Raw genomic sequence first — 15678 nt, 5'->3', positions numbered from 1 at the left:
AAACTCATGTTCAACTCTTAGGAGATATTCTCTAGTCGACCCGGTACTTGCTGCTGGAAATGATTTTGGATTTCGGATTTCGGTATCCGACAAGGAGAATAGTGTAGTCTGTTAAATTTGTAAGGCCTTTGATAAAAAAAAATGTCTGGCTAATGGTGTAGTAGGTAACATACGGCCGTAAGAGCTTTATAGCACGCTTGGATATACGTTCTGAAGTAAGTTTTTGACATTTAGAAATCATTTCTAAAAGAGTAAGAAGTTAGTTTGGGTGTAAAATATAAGAACGATTTATGCAAGCAAAAAAGTCGATTTTTTATGAAGTAAAATATTTTTGTTTATGACTTCTGCTTCTAGTATTCAAACACGCTTATCTTTTATGGTGTATTCTAACGAGGAAGTAAATATTGATCTACTTAGGCCGCAATGAAGAAGCCGGCTGAAGTAAAGCTCTAGTTTATTTTGAAGGAGAAGTTTTATGAGGTTCAAACCCATTCCATTGACTTTTAATATGAGTTCAATGTTGTTTGCTATGATGGACCGGAAAACTTGGACTTCCACCAGGTTGGGTTGGGTTTGGATTCCTTGGCAAACGCCAATTTCCATATCCAAAGGTGACGTTGCTAACAAGAGTGCATCTACTACCTACTGCAAATTTGGTTGTGCTGTTTCAAGCTGCATCGACAAAAGTGGAACATTGTATTGATTTTTTACTGCCATAACAAATGCACAATGTAAAACATCTATTGATTTTATTTCATCTTCAAGGCTAATTTCCTTTGGATAAAAACAACAACATTGGGATGTTTTTTTTTTCTTTTGTTTTTTGGCTTTGGATGATTGAACTTTGATACCATAGTCCCTTATCATCAGAAAATTTCTCGCTTATCCGTTGGGATTTAGTATTTAAAATTTAGTCGGATAATCATTATTCAAAATTTAGTTGTTGCCAACTGTTGAGCCAGATTTGCAAGCCACTTGGCCTTGGGGATTTTACTTGAAATAAATAAAACAATAACATTGGGATGATGGATGATGATTGGGTTGTAATGTTCGGAATGGATTAGATTGTGGTAACCTTGAATTGCAGGGGAAAGATGTTTGTGATTTGGATATGGGAATATGGTTTTGAAGGATGGAGATAGGACATTGGCCTGTGGGTATGACCATGAGAGTTTATCTTGTTTAGGCCATACGTTGATTTGTGAATTAACAGTTGGAATTGATCGAGAGAAGAAGATTAAGTAGTGAATTAGCAGGATGATTGTGAAATGCGAAAAAGACGAAGAAGATACTGCTAATCTCTTGTTTGGGGGTCATTTTTGGATTTTCTGAGTGTGTTTCTTCAGTGTTTGGTGCGGGTTACTTAATATTACTTTTGAATGTGTATTTTTTTCAGAAATGGAGGGAGTATATATGCCGGAAAGGATCAAAAGAAGTTTCTTTTTTCGTGTTTTGTGTTTGTTGGGTTGTGGATTGGATATTTGTATTTGATTTTTTATTTTTGGTGATTAAAGAAAAGGATTTGAGTATAGAAAACTGACTATTGGTATATGACAAGGCGAACTGTGTTAAACTAGTAATACTAAACCAAGTCGGTTATTAGTGTCTACACGGATTGTGGTATATCCAGATTAATTGGGGTATACAAAATTTAAACTCATCCAAGATAGTGTGCTAGGGGGTGTCTAAAAAATGTAAAAAATTGAATTGCGCTGACTATGATTTTAGTCAGTCAACATATCACCAAACAACCATGCCGACCAAATTTTCCCGACTATGATTTTTCTACTCGAACTTTATATGATGAAATCAATAAAGGAAATAAAAAAAAATCAAATCAAAATAAAATAAAACAAAAAAATTAAAATGAAACTAAAATTTGGTCGTACGGGATATGAGATTGGGTATGATTTTGTACCCAATCTCAAACTGAGTATGTAATCCCGTATAAACCCAAATTGCTATTAAAAGTCGTCAGGGTATCTCTTCGTCTACCTTGACGACTAATATTAGTCGTCATCTTCCTAGGTTGAGTATAGTGACGAATTTTCATCTCTGAAATTAACATTTACAGGGTCGTCACTGTATTCATCCTTATACCTAGACGACTAGTGTTGTAGCAACTAAGGTTGTCATGTTTTGAAAATTTAAACCTTGACGACCTATAACTGCTATAAAACGGTTTCTCTATGTACATTTTTGCTTTTAGTGTACATGGTTGTTTTATCTGTAACCGTGACGACCCTGTTTATAAGATTTTTAGTCGTTGGTGTTTGGAATTGTCGACCTTGACATCCATAGTTTAGTCGGCAGGTTATGAAATTAATACCTTGCCGACTAATAATCATATATTTGTAACATCTTTCTTTGTATGTCAAATAACCGGCATTATGATTTATTATCAGCATGCCGGTTACTAATGGTCGTTATTTTCCAAATTTGTCGACCTTACCAACTTTTCATACTTTCAGAACTAAAGTGTTAATTCCTTCTATAATTTTGAGTATGAAATCACTCAGCAGGTTTGCAATCCCCTTTGTAGAAGTTTTTGGCTAATGTGGTTTCATTTCAGTTACAAAAAAAAAATCATCAAAAATCATGCTCCCTCCGTCCCACTAATAAGTGACCTAGTTACTTTTAGATTTTGTCCCACCATTAAGTGACCTATATCACTAAACAAGGAGATATTTCTAAAATTATCCTTTTAATTGATTATAAGAAATATAAGAAATATGCATAATTTGATAGTCATGTTTATATTCGCTACGTAGGTGTTTTAAAATGCTTTTCAATGGTACGAAGTTTGCGAACATCCGTGGTATAGTTTGAGAGATAAATCATTTCAAAATTTCACTATTTATTATCCATAAAGGTATAACTGTAAAAAGTGCTTAAAAATACTTTTCCGCTTGCTTGCCTTAAAATTTGTGGAAACTTGGACTTGGTCACTTAATAGTGGGACGGAGGGAGTAACACATAATCCATGATTTCAATCCTAATGAAACCTAATTTCAGAATTCTAATTCAACTAATTAACTAACTAAAATAATTAACCTAAACAGATTATTAGTGTTAATTAAGCACGAGTAGATTTGGCATTTTGAAAATAACGGGTTAAGGAGTGTTGTGTTTTACTTCAAAATAACCCGAATTTTGTCTCATTAGGTATACCCCAATTAATATGGGTACATCCCTATTGATGGTCGTTTTTAGTTCAGGGCTAAAACCGTAAAAATCCTATATTTATGTGCCTTCATTCTGTAAAGAAGTAGAACCATTTAAAGATGATGAGTGTCTATGCCTCTCTGCTTACACATGTACTGAGTAATTCAATATCTTTATATACGAAATTTATTAGAATAATATTGGTGTATGTTGCAATAATTCAAGATATTCTATGAATTTTATTTAAGGTCCTAATTGCATTATTTATTAATTCAGAGCCTGTTGAATATCTTCTCTGTGTTGTGTTCTTAGTTGAACTCTCAGTTCTGACATGATATGACGTTCAATGCTCATTCTTAGGTGAGTAGCATTAATAACCCGAAGTGTCTGAATTAAGATATGCACGAAGATACTTGATCAGAAACGCGTTGTGTCGATAGGACTAGATCTGTACTACTTGCAAGAAGAAAAATTAGTGATTTTGTATCAACGTGCAAAATTCACCAAATTTGATTAATTTTATGTCAATTCACAAAATTCAATTTTTAACCTAATTTTGTGTCAAATCACAAAAAAATGGATTTTTTGCCCTAAAACGGAGCAAGCACGATATCTTGATCCCTATTGGTCAAGACTAAACCTTAGGCAAGCTAGGAATATAGCTAGTAGGAGCAAAATCCTATCAAAAGTTAGAAAATAGGGAAAAAGGGAAACCACGACTAAAGGGGCACGGACGCGCCACTTGGCCGGTCGACTTTTCCTAGATTGCGCCTCCCATGGCCGACCGTCCTTGCTCCATATTGATGTCAGCGAGACCCTCTATCATATCGTCCAATTGCAGCGCATCGAAGTTACAAGCTCCGCTTTTAAATTTCAGTGGAAGTAGGCTGGCCGAAGCGCTTATATTTCTTAAGAAATAGATCTTGGCTGCCCAAATCAGTTAACAAATTGATCACGACCACATGACTTGGACAGCTCCATTAGCTAACTTATAAATTCCTGACCCGGCATCATAATTATAGATTCGTACTTCTACATCATATTCCGCAAGATAATTGAGAATGTGTATCCAGTTAATGGTCACACTGGCCTCCAATATGCCTGCAAGATTTTAGAGCTTCGCCCAGCTGAACTCTCATTATTTTATGCATGACCATATGAATTGCCATGCATTGACCAGTCTACACTGATGATGCAAATTATAAATATTCATAATGAGATACTACGCCATTTGGAATAAAAGTATTAATATAAGCATACTATTTAGTACGAAATCATATTGAACATTACTTCGAGTCGCAGAACTTCCACAGCTGAATTCCTTGAATATGTTATATATTCTACAAATTGAGTGTCAGTGCCAACACGGTCGCGCTCCAAAGCCAGGCTAACCTGGCCCGTAGCCAAGCAAATGTGGTTGTGTTTCATAATCTATCCACGACCACCAACTTCCTAGCTAGCCAACTGAAAAACCGGGGGTCTAACAACACCACCCAATATTTCGCTTAGCAATCTGTATGGACAAAATCCAATATACTTTTTATGAGAATCAACTAGAGAGTTAGACTCAATCAATAAAAAGATATATCAAAGAGTTTATATCTTAATCTCTCGATTTGATCTTTACTCAAGCAAATGGAAATCTGCGAGTCTTTATCAAAGAGAGATAACTTGGACGGTACCAAAGACCAATGTCCAAGGATCAATCAATATCAATCAACAACCAAAGGTCGGATTTCCAATTGATGATCTTTAACGCACAACCTGTATTATTTCAATTATATAAAAATATAATGCGGAAAAGAAATAACACAGACACCATAAGTTTTATTAACGAGTAAACCGCAAATGTAGAAAAACTCCGGGATCTAGTCCAGATTGAATACACACTGTATTAACCCGCTACAAACACTAGCCTACTCCAAGCTAACTTCGGACTGGACTATAGTTGAATCCCAATCAGACTCCCACTAATTCAAGGTACAGTTGTACGCCTGCGCCTCTGATCCCAACAGGACACTACGCACTTGATTCCCTTAGCTGATCTCACGCACAACCAAGAGTTGCTGCAACCCAAAATCGCAGACTTGATAATAAACAAATATGTCTCACACAGAAAAGTCTATCAAAGGATAAACCTGTCTCCCACAGAATAACCCTAGGTTTTTGTTCCGTCTTATGATATGAAATCAAGGTGAACAGGAACCAATTGATAATCCGGTCTTATATTCCCGAAGAACAGCCTAGATTAATCAATCACCTTACAACAGTCTTACTTGTATAAACAAGAGGACGTCGAGGAATCACAAACAGTGAGATGAAGATGTTTGTGACTTATTTATCTTGCATATAGGAGAACTCTCACGATCTCAAGTCAATCAATAAGATTATACTCGTACGATTGAAGATGCAAGATCAGATCACACAACTACGATAAAAGTAGTATCGGTCTGGCTTCACAATCCCAATGAAGTCTTCAAGTCGTTAACCTGGTTTTAGAGAAGAAAACCAAAGGTTAGAGGAGAATCGACTCTAGCAAGCGCACTAGTATCATACAGACGTGTGGGGATTAGTTTTGCCCAATTCTAGATGTCTCCTTTATATAGTATTCAAATCAGGGTTTTGCATTAGGTACAAAGCAATCAATATTCACCGTTAGATGAAAATCTGATCTAGATTCAATCTAATATTTCTAAACCGTTAGATCGAAAACTTAGCTTGTCACACACACTTGAGATATACGTTTACTGGGTTTGTGAAAACCGTGCCCAAACGTGTACGTGTATGTTGGTTCAACATAGTAACCCAAAAAGTTAACCATATGAGCATTTCATATTAACCTAGTTCTTCTTTACCATAACTAGTTCAATTGACTCAAGTGAACTAGTTAGAGAGTTGTTCAATTGCTATGAGATCTTATGTAACTACACAAGACACAATTGAAACAAAGATGATTTGATTCGATTGAATCGGCTCATGAACTTTATAGCCACGGTTTGCATACTGCATTCCTTAGTAATTTAAGTTTCATGTTCAGAGCACATCTTTAGATCATAACCCACTCAAGTATGCAAACAAGTTCGCGGACTTAAGGCAACCGGCAGAGTTTTCCAAACTCAGCAAAAAATCTCGGCAAGGAGACTTCCGCCAGTTCGCGGACTAGGTTCGCAGACTAAACATGCAAACGAGCTTTTGGAAAATCCCAGCAGAAATTCTCGGTAAGAAAACTTCCTTCAGTTCGCGGACTGAGTTCGCGGTCTTGGAAAAGCCAATTCCTCCGGTTTCTCTCAATCAACAAAGTTCGCAAACTTCGGATTAAGGAATAGGACTCATGCACATATATGTTACCACATAATGCTTATATCCATCATTGGTTATATTGACCTAAACTCTCATTCCAACCATTGAAACATTATTAGAGGACGTTATATAGTTGTTACACTATTTCTCGTCAAAGCCATTTTCAAAGTGATTGAAACATTATGACTTTCGTCATTAGGTGAAGATAAACCCGATCAAAGCGAAACGCTTTACCAACACATGATTTCGAGATATAGATAGGGAAGATATATTCGGCTCGAAATATCAAATGTGTATGATCCAGTCTATATAGCATACGACTTTTGTCTCATAAGAAGTAGGAGATAGAAGAGATAGACTTTTGAGTGATAGATAAGTTCAAGTCTCTGCATACCTTTTTGTTGATGAAGTTCCTCGGTTCCTTGAGTATATCTTCGTCTTTGTATGATGAATCGCCATGAAGTCCTTGAACTCAACTACACTTTTTTATCCTAGTCCGAGACTTAGCTATGTATACTAGAAATCAAGACTCATAGTTTTGATCATTAACATTGACAAAAATATTTGATATAGCAACGCATGTGAGGCCGACCGAGCTATGCTCTAACAATCTCCCTTGTCAATTTTAGTGACAAAACTATTAATACATATGGAATACAAAAAAGATAAACTTTAGTGGCTCCTATTCCATAGTCTAATCTTCAGCGTTCCCTGAAATCTTCGTCCTTCCAAGTACTCCAATGATCCCAAAGGTTGTAAGTTTAGCATCACCGTTGTTGAAGATCCGTAGCTATAACAATGAGAGAAATCGAGATTCTCGGTCATCATTATACAGTGACATGGTATTATTATGTAACATCAAAGTCCAATTGCATCACGACTTTAACAATAATACTACGGTGATATGTATCACCCCCCCCCCCCTAGTCAATACTCCATCTCACATGGAAACCACTCCCCCTTACACAATGATCCGAAAACCATATGTATATGTAGTAGAACTACATATTAATTCTCCCTCTTTTTGTCAATAAAACTGGTTAAGGTACAAGAACGGGATCCTAATGAAATTTCCGAGAAGAGACGTTTCATAGACTAAAAGAAAAAACACATACCAACTTAATTTAGATTCAATCATAAAGCCGAAGCTAAATGCATTCATCAAGGAGTTTTAAGATACAAGATATCCCCTATAAAATTCCACAGCCGCACATTCCGCAATATATTACCATTAATCACAAGTTCAAAAGAACTCTCCCCCATTTGATGTCATTCCCGAAAGAACAACAAGAGCGACTTTAATTTCGAAAGAAAAGAAGGATTTTTAATTGGACACCAAAAACCATAGGAATGATTTTCTATATCCAAAACTCAATCAAATTAATCACAAGTAAACCCATGATTAATTTAATTGGAATACGCAACTAAATTAAAACCACAAAAGTGATCAATTTAATTGATTGTGCTCAACATAAGTAAACTTACGGAGCTACGACTAAGGTAATCATATGGAGATGACTAACTTAATCGTTTACATACTCAGCATAATAAAAACCTTATGGAATATACGACTACATTAACCAATAGAACATGATTAGAATAGCCGTTCATATACTCAACACAAGGACTTGTGGAATATATGAATACTCAACTAGACTAATTACAAGAGATCCTATAATTAATCTAATTGGAAAACACAACCAAACTAATCACCGAAGTAATCAATTTAATTGTCAATTGTTTTTCTCGACAAAAGAAGACTTTGAGAGAAAATAACTAAATAAACAACCAAGATGATTAATTTAGTTCAAAGATGCTCGACATAAAGTACCTTAGGGAACAACCAACAAAGTTAATCAAAAAATAATCAACTTAGTTGTATCGTGCTCGACATAAGACACATTATGGAGCCTCACTGTAATACAAGAATGAATCAATGAAGATCAGTACCGTGGAATACATACAAGGATCTATTCTATCTTTCCATCACTATATGCATAATGACATAATAGACTTTATCCTTGTCACACAAAAGATTTTACCCTATTTTCCATCAAATACATGATTGCATAGGCATAACTTTTGTAATTGTCAAAAGTCTATTCGTCCTTTTATCAATACGAATATCAATTTATGAACGACTTTACTTTTGACAACATAAGGGGCCTTCAAGTTCATGGACGCAAACAATACATATCCCATAAAAATATTGCAATACTTCAAAATCAAACAGATTAATACTGCAATAACATCATCCTTTAAATATTTTTAGAATTTAAAACCAATAAACCTAAAAAATAACACAAGAAGATGAAAACAAAAATAGTTATGTGTAGTCACAATCTTCGCTATTCAAAACGCTAGTTATTCTTCCAACTAATCCAAAAAGAAGACATACTAGGCAACAAAAATAAACTCAGTTTTCCTTGATGATTTCATACCTCTGAAATGGTCCATCAAAATAGGAGTCACTGATATCCTTGATCCTGTTGACTGTAGAGACACCATGTTCAAAAGTTAGAATGTTAACTTTTCGATCAATAGTGCGAGCATAATGGCGAGCCTTTGCGCAGTCAAGGATAACTTTCTTCTGATTCATGATCAAGATATTCTGAGTACCAAGGATTTTTTCCTGTCCATCAATAAGCTGGTTTATCTGCAGTTGAAGGTTAGCAAGATCGTTCTTGACTTCAGTTTGAACACGAAACAGATCCTTGACAGATTCTCCAATCCAAGAGTTATACTCTTTTCTTTCAACCAACTTCTTCAGAATAAAATCTTGACCAGAGTCACATCCTTTGAGATCATCCTCAACCATAAGGTTAACTTCTTCTTTGGGAACAGATTCCATAGAGTTCCTTTCTGAAGAATAAAGAAACACATATAAGACTTATATATGTTCGTGAGTACCCTAGCTGGAAACCCTGAAGTTCCTTGAGGAGATATGGACGTTCGTGGGCCAGTCAAAGTACAAATGGACCAAAATAGGAAAACTACATACAATGTTGCTTTCAAAGATACTTTATCTCCAAAAGATCACAGTGACAAAAGAAAGAAGTACTAACAACATTACATCATAAGATATACAAACTGGAGAAAGACAGCACAATACTTGAGCATCTCACAAATCCTCATTCTTGTATCTCCCAAGTTAGACACAAGAATAGACTTTCTGCTACTAGGTAGCAGAGGGAGACATAGTCTCGCCATAGGTTCTGAGAGAATAACAGTTATTTCCTCCAGGATATCTGAACTTAGCATTTCTTGTCCTTCCTTGGCAGTTTCCAGATACAGGAGAATGTCTCACAGTCCTTCTGGGAATCACAGGTGAGGAATCTTTCTGATAACAAAGTCTAGGACCTCTAGAACTAGGTTCTAGCGGATTTTCCGAAATTGGTCTCCATACACTAGACTTAAATTTACCAGAGTTGTTCTTATAAGCACAGGACATGCTTTCATAGGTAGTACGATTTATACCACTAGAGTTTACCAATGTCCTGTAATGATTTCTAGGAGAGAGATCACTTTTATAAGATGCCTGGTTCTGTGTGGAAGCGAGGTTTACTACAGCAGTCGTCTGACTATTTACTCCATTGACAGTAGAAAGAAGCAATTTGTGAAGTTTAGAGACTTGATTCTTTCTTGCAAAACAATGGATAGCATAGTGATTTCCTTTTCCACAGAAGGTACAGGTACGTGGAGGAGAAGTAACAACAGGCACTTGTTTGAACTTCATAGCCACCGGAGAAAATTGTAAGTTATGAAAACTTTTCTTGACACAATCTTCATCTAGAGAAAATTTCATTCTGTACAGTAACTCGTGAGAATTAGTTTGTGCAGAAGGACTTTTCATTAAGACAGGGTTTTCCTTTTCCAAGGATTTGCGATGTCTATGGGCTTCTCAACACGAAGTCTGTTCTAGATCGGATGAATGCGTCTTGATCAAACATTTTTCTCTAATTGAGCCTTCTTTAACCAGCTTTTCAAGATCACAAATTTTTTCACACTGTATATGTTTTCTTGAAGAAGTTTCTCAATTTCCTTAGGAAATGACCCTATAATGTTGTAGAGTACCTGTTCACGATCAATAGACTTCTCGAATTCATCAATGAGCTATACATTATCCTTGAGATCAACAAACTCTGTAAAAAAATTGAAATTCTGGTGAGGTCCATTTCAGCTTTAGCCATTATGTCCAATGTCTCATTGGGGGAAGAGTGGCAGACGCAAGATGAGACAGTCTTCCTACCTCGGGATTCGGAAGAATCAACTAAGGAGTGATCCTTTGAGGTATTTTCGAGACACTTGAGAAAGTTGACAGATTTAGCAGGCATTTTGGTATGCGTATGAGATTTTGTCCACAGACTCAAGCCGCTACAAACACTAGCCTACTCCAAGCTAACTTAGGACTGGACTATAGTTGAACCCCAATCAGTCTCCCACTAATTCAAGGTACAGTTGTACTCCTACGCCTCTGATCCCAGCAGGACACTGCGCACTTGATTCCCTTAGATGATCTCACCCACAACCAATAGTTGCTGCAACCCAAAATCGCAGACTTGATAATAAACAAATTTGTCTCACACAGAAAAGTCTATCAAAGGACAAATCTGTCTCCCACAGAAGAACCCTAGGTTTTTGTTCCGTTTTATGATATGAAATCAAGGTGAACAAGAACCAATTGATAATCCGGTCTTATATTCCCGAAGAAAAGCCTAGATTAATCAATCACCTCACAACAGTCTTACCTGTATAAACAAGAGGACGTCGAGGAATCACAAACAGTGAGACGAAGATGTTTGTGACTTCTTTATCTTGCCTATCGGATAACTCTCACGATCTCAAGCCAATCAATAATATTGTACTCGTACGATAGAAGATGCAAGATCAGATCACACAACTACGATAAAATTAGTATCGGTCTGGCTTCACAATCCCAATGAAGTCTTCAAGTCGTTAACCTGGTTTTAGAGAAGAAAACCAAAGGTTAGAGGAGAATCGACTCTAGCGAGCGCACTAGTATCACACAGACGTGTGGGGATTAGTTTGCCCAATTCTAGATGTCTCCTTTATATAGTCTTCAAATCAGGGTTTTGCCTTAGGTACAAAGAAATCAATATTCACCGTTAGATGAAAACCTGATTTAGATTCAAGCTAATATTTCTCAACCGTTAGATCGAAAACTTAGCTTGTCACACACACTTGAGATATACGTTTACTGGGTTTGTGAAAACCGTGCCCAAACGTGTACGTGTATGTTGGTTCAACATAGTAACCCAAAAGGTTAACCATATGAGCATTTCATATTAACCTTGTTCTCCTTCAGCATAACTAGTTCAATTGACTCAAGTGAACTAGTTAGAGAGTTGTTCAATTTCTATGAGATCTTATGTAACTACACAAGATACAATTGAAACAAAGATGAGTCGATTCGATTGAATCGGCTCATGAACTTTATAGACACGATTTGCACACTGCATTCCTTAGTAATTTAAGTTTCATGTTCAGAACACATCTTTAGATCATAACCCACTCAAGTACGCAAACAAGTTCGCGGACTTAAGGCAACCTGCAGAGTTTTCCAAACTCACCAGAAAATCTCGGCAAGGAGACTTCCGCCAGTTCGCGGACTGAGTTCGCGGACTAAACACGCAAACAAGTTTTTGGAAAATTCCAGAAGAAATTCTCGGTAAGAGAACTTCCGTCAGTTCGCGGACTTGGCAAAGCCAATTCCTCCGGTTTCTCTCAATCAACAAGACTCGCAAACTTCGGATTAAGGAATAGGACTTATGCACATATGTGTTACCACGCAATGCTTATATCCATCATTGGTTATATTTACCTAAACTCTCATTCCAACCATTGAAACATTCTTAAAGGACGTTATATAGTTGTTACACTATTTCTCGTCAAAGCGATTTTCAAAGTGATTGAAACATTATGACTTTCGTCATTAGGTGAAGATAAACCCGATCAAAGAGAAACGCTTTACCAACACATGATTTCGAGATATAGATAGGCGAGATATACTCGGCTCGAAATATCAAATGTGTATGATCCAGTCTATATAGCATACGACTTTTGTCTCATAAGAAGTAGGAGATAGAAGAGAAAGACTTTTGAGTGATAGATAAGTTCAAGTCTCCACATACCTTTTTGTTGATGAAGTTCCAGGGTTCCTTGAGTAGATCTTCGTCGTTGTATGATGAATCGCCATGAAGTCCTTGAGATCAACTAGACTTTTTTATCCTAGTCCGAGACTTAGCTATGTAGACTAGAAATCAAGACTCATAGTTTTGATCACTAACATTGACAAACATGCTTGATATAGCAACGCATGCGAGGTCGACCGAGCTATGCTCTAACACCAACTAGTTAGCCAGGGCACGACCGCCTTGTCTCTTAGCCTGGACATGCCCTTTCCTTGTCTCTCGTCCTGGCCTAACCTAACTGGCCACGGCTACCTTGTTATAAGCCTAGCCTAGATGGCCACGACCATCTTGTCTTACGGGCTAGCGTAGCTAGCCACAACCGTCTTATCTCTGAGCCTAGCCATGACTGTGGTCGCGGCCTCCCTGTCTCCCGGTCTGGCCCAGCCTGGCCACGACCTCCTTACTAATCGGCCTAGTTTCTCACTAGCCACGGCCTCCTTGCTAGTCGTCTTATCCTGGCCTAGTCTAGTCAAGGCCTCCTTACTAATCGGCCTAACTTCTAATTAGCCATGGCCTCCTTGCTAGTCGGCTTAGCCTGGCCTAGCCTAGCCACAGCCTCCTTGCTAATCGTCCTAAGCCTGGCCTATCCTAGCTGGCCAAGCCATCTTGTGTTTCGGCCTAGCTTATCTCTCGGCCTACTATGCCCGTGGCCACGATCACCTAGCTTATCTACCTGTTATGCTCATATCCATGATCACCTAATTTCTCGTCCATTGTCCATGGCCACGGTCCGTCTCACCAAAGTTTGTGGCCACATCCGTGAACCAGCATAGCTAAATCCCCTAGCACCCATGTCCATGCCAACTCGACTAGCTATCAAGTAGGTCGTGTCCCGCGCCACTACTTAGCTAGCTATTAACTTGGTGTGCTACAACACCTTTGCGTATTATTATTGCTAGCATAATCAAATGTGCCACAAATAGGCCATAAATACGCCATGAGCATACTAAGTGGATATATATGGGCCTGTTTACAATGCCATCTTGCGGCGAAACTTCTTATTAGTCACACGTAACCTTACATCTGAGTTGTCTCTTCAAGATACGTCACTTCGATAAAGTCTGGCTAGCTTAGACGATGATTATTCAGTTAAGTACATCATGACAACCTGGACAAGACAAGAGACAGTCCATAACTTTACTAATTCCTACGAGATATAAAATATGTTACATGGGGGAATTATTCATGGGTATTGGTCTGGTAGTTTACAGCAACATGCGGCATGGCAACACCCCATGATAAGGAAGTTACAAGTAGTTGTAAAAGTTGAGAGAGGTTAAAGGAAGTGGCTAAGTAATAGAGTAATGGTTTACGGGTTTCCAGAAACGTTCCCTAGTATAATAGTCGTAACCATGCCATTATGCAACTATCTCCATCTCTCCACAATCTCCACTAATTGCGAGGAGACAGTGAGTGTTCTCTACGACTATAAATAGGCGTCTTTGCCTATACAGAAGAATAGAACAAGCTTATAATTCTCAAGCTCTTCTTCTTTCATACTTCAACAACCTCACATATACAATTCAATCACCACTGATTTCCGCAACTTTCTTTGCTTTCCCTCTCCTAAGATCAACCCATTTTCTCTCTTTGTAACCGAAGCAAAACGTGAACGACCAACTTCTTGGTTTAGGCTCGTTTTGTACGATTTTGATTTTCGAACTTAAAGAAAGTACTTCAACGGTACATTGTTTTACTCAGGAACGATTTTTGGGTATTAACATGTCCCTGTTTTTTTTTATACGAAAAGATAATTAATTGCTTAATGAGTAATGAAGTTTGATCTGTGGCTAAAAGACGTACAGATTACACTGTCAAAATCACCATAGGTTTCTAATGCCAAATCCCTCTCTCTAACGGATTTGGCAATAACATATGCCACTTGATTATTATCCCTACTGACAAAAGTAAAATTACATATTGAAAATTTTGATATTAAGTGTTTTATCTCCTTTATTGCATTCCTATTTTCCCATTGAACAAGTAGAGAGGAACCAGTAATTGATTGTATGACAAGCTTTGCATCCGCTTCAATGTGAATATTAGAGAGCATATCTCTCGCTCACGTCAAAGCCTCGCGTACTGCCATGCATTCACCTGCTTCAGGATTTAATGCTCAATCTCTTAAATTCTGAGTCTGTCCCTATATTAACTCTAAAATGATACTCTCTTCAATTCTTTTTATTATGAGTAAAAAAGATTAGATAATCTTTCACCATCTCCAAACCAGAAATGATATTGATACATAAACTTTGCACCAACCTGTGTTTGGATCATAAGAGGAGATGAGACTGGCTTCCAATGCACTAATGGAGTTACTAAAAGTCCAGTAGCTCTTGCATCTAAACTAATGGTAAAAATATAGAAGAAAAAAATTACTAATATCGGAAAGTTTTGTTTGACCATAGTACAATAATGTCTTGGCTCTGTCACTGCTTCTTGGTCCTCACAGTAAAACGATGAAACTTGACGGATTTGATGACCCACGATGTAAGAGTAATATCTGTCTTCTTATAAATGCAGTTTCGAACAAGTCGAAAGACATTGACTTTTAAATTACAATAAATCTCAAGCGCAATGTGCAAGTTAATCATATTGGTTATTCAAGTGGTGTATCCGGAAGTTGAAGCTTACCCATAGATAAGGCTGACCGGACAACGCAACAGTGAAATCTTTATCATTGATTATGATTTTAATTAGGGGTATTTTGATTTTGGTGCCTATAAAATGGTATACCTTTGCTTTGGTGCCTAGCTTTGTCCAAATTTGAGTTTGGTGTCCAGTCAAACACTTGACTTGGTTTGACCATTTAATCATCCAAATTTAGAGTTAAAAATGTGAAATGACTAATTAAAAACTAACTTTTTATAGAAGGGTTAATGGTATTGAAGTGGGTAGAGTTAGTAAATATATTAAAATTTTGTTTCTAATTAGTCATTTCACATCTTTAGCTCTAAATTTAGATGGTCAAACAAAATTAAGACGATTGACTGGGCACCAA

The sequence above is a fragment of the Papaver somniferum genome, unplaced genomic scaffold (genome assembly GCF_003573695.1).
Source record: "Papaver somniferum cultivar HN1 unplaced genomic scaffold, ASM357369v1 unplaced-scaffold_24, whole genome shotgun sequence".
Lineage (NCBI taxonomy): Eukaryota > Viridiplantae > Streptophyta > Magnoliopsida > Ranunculales > Papaveraceae > Papaver > Papaver somniferum.
The sequence above is the reverse complement of the archived record's forward strand: the minus strand, read 5'-3'. Positions refer to the sequence as shown.